Genomic DNA, 1,426 nt, shown 5'->3' on the forward strand with positions numbered 1-1,426 from the left:
TATCTGAAATTTTGGACATTAGAAGAGTCAGAAAGATTTAGGTTATCAATCAGAAGATTGTTTAAACATTTTTCAGAATTTCAGCTACTCGGTAACACTTTGAAGGGAGGTCATTATTCCCTTCTGTAGCAATATTTAACATAAGCAGGAACAAATTGCATTGCATGACTGTAACACCACATTCTTATGCAACAGTTAAATTTAAATAAAATTAACATAACCTCATTAGCATACAGCTTTTGCAATTCGCAACAAACCTATGAGTAATAACTAAATCCGGTCAAATAGACTGTAGCAGGAAGAAGAGTATAACTAATCAGACCAGAAAGATTTGTTTAGGGGATGTTCCTTCTGGGAGTTTATTAGCCTTCTGTGTTACTACTTCGACCAAACTTTTATTTGGCTCTGGATATTTGAATGACACTCTGATGGAAGCCCAGGTTTTCTATTGGTAAGTGAATTCTTTTGATATCTATCTAACCTGATGAAAGCTTTTGGTTCTCCTTATTAAATACTATGCTATCTACCTTTGTCTTCAGTAAAGGTGATCTGGTTAGTGTCTTCTTCTATTATATGATTCCTGTTAAATTAACAAAAGTTCCAAATTCATCTGCTTTGATCTCAGGGAAGGAAACTAAGGTATAATGGAAATATGTGTGCTTATTTTTCACAGTCTACATAAAGGGCAACAGCATATCTGGCAAGTCTCCATGTTACATGTTTTATCAGAATTTAAAGCAATTTAAAGTTAATTGTTTCGAATCAGTAGGACTTGTAGTTCTGGAAGGAAATAAATTATGCTTTTTAACATCTCATTTTCACTCCCCACACAAAGATAAATTTTCAAGGATTCCAGCAATAATCAAAGGCGGTGCCGAGGTTCATGTGCCATATTTATTTGCTTTTGGTTTAGTATGTTATGTGAACCCAGCCACTGTAACATATAAATCATGGCTATTGGTGTAGCATATTTACTGTGTATAAATCCAGCTAACTGAATATTATTCAGTGTACCATATTTAAGTAAAGAATGTCTTACTGTGACCCCTGATTAAGCAAACTGTGGTTTATTAAATTGCAAACACAGCCAATCAAACCAAAGTGGTATAAAGGTAAATGAACCCCAAATCTTTAGGGGGTTGTAACCATTTCAAAGCAAAAGTAAAGGTGGCATTCTAGAACTCCTCACATCAGTCTTCAGTTAGTTTGATCCCTGTTCTGACACACTGTGAGATTTCTCTCGGGATCCTGCGCCTGCAGGATGAACTTATTCCTCTCCAGAGGAATGGACTGGTGATGTACGTTGGCCTAAACCAACGGGCCTTGCTTTAGTTTAGGAAACACACGGACAACATGCTTCTTCAGGTGAGATGGCAGGCAAAAGACCCTGAAGCCTCTCCGTGCCTCTCTTTTATTGGTACATTAG

At 36.6% G+C, this 1,426-nt stretch overlaps 1 protein-coding gene across 1 annotated transcript in view; it reads left to right on the forward strand.

Annotated features, from left to right (window-relative positions):
- The first annotated feature begins 287 nt into the window (after window positions 1-287).
- The window catches only part of TMEM40 (transmembrane protein 40), an 18,439-nt gene continuing 17,300 nt past the window's right edge, over window positions 288-1,426 (forward strand). Inside the window, exon 1 of the mRNA XM_015825385.2 lies at window positions 288-451. The gene's annotated coding sequence lies outside the window, so the exon portion shown is untranslated. The remainder of the gene's footprint in view (window positions 452-1,426) is intronic.

This window comes from Protobothrops mucrosquamatus, unplaced genomic scaffold (assembly GCF_001527695.2).
Source record: "Protobothrops mucrosquamatus isolate PMUCROS unplaced genomic scaffold, P.Mucros_1.0 scaffold2613, whole genome shotgun sequence".
NCBI classification, from domain to species: Eukaryota; Metazoa; Chordata; class Lepidosauria; order Squamata; family Viperidae; genus Protobothrops; species Protobothrops mucrosquamatus.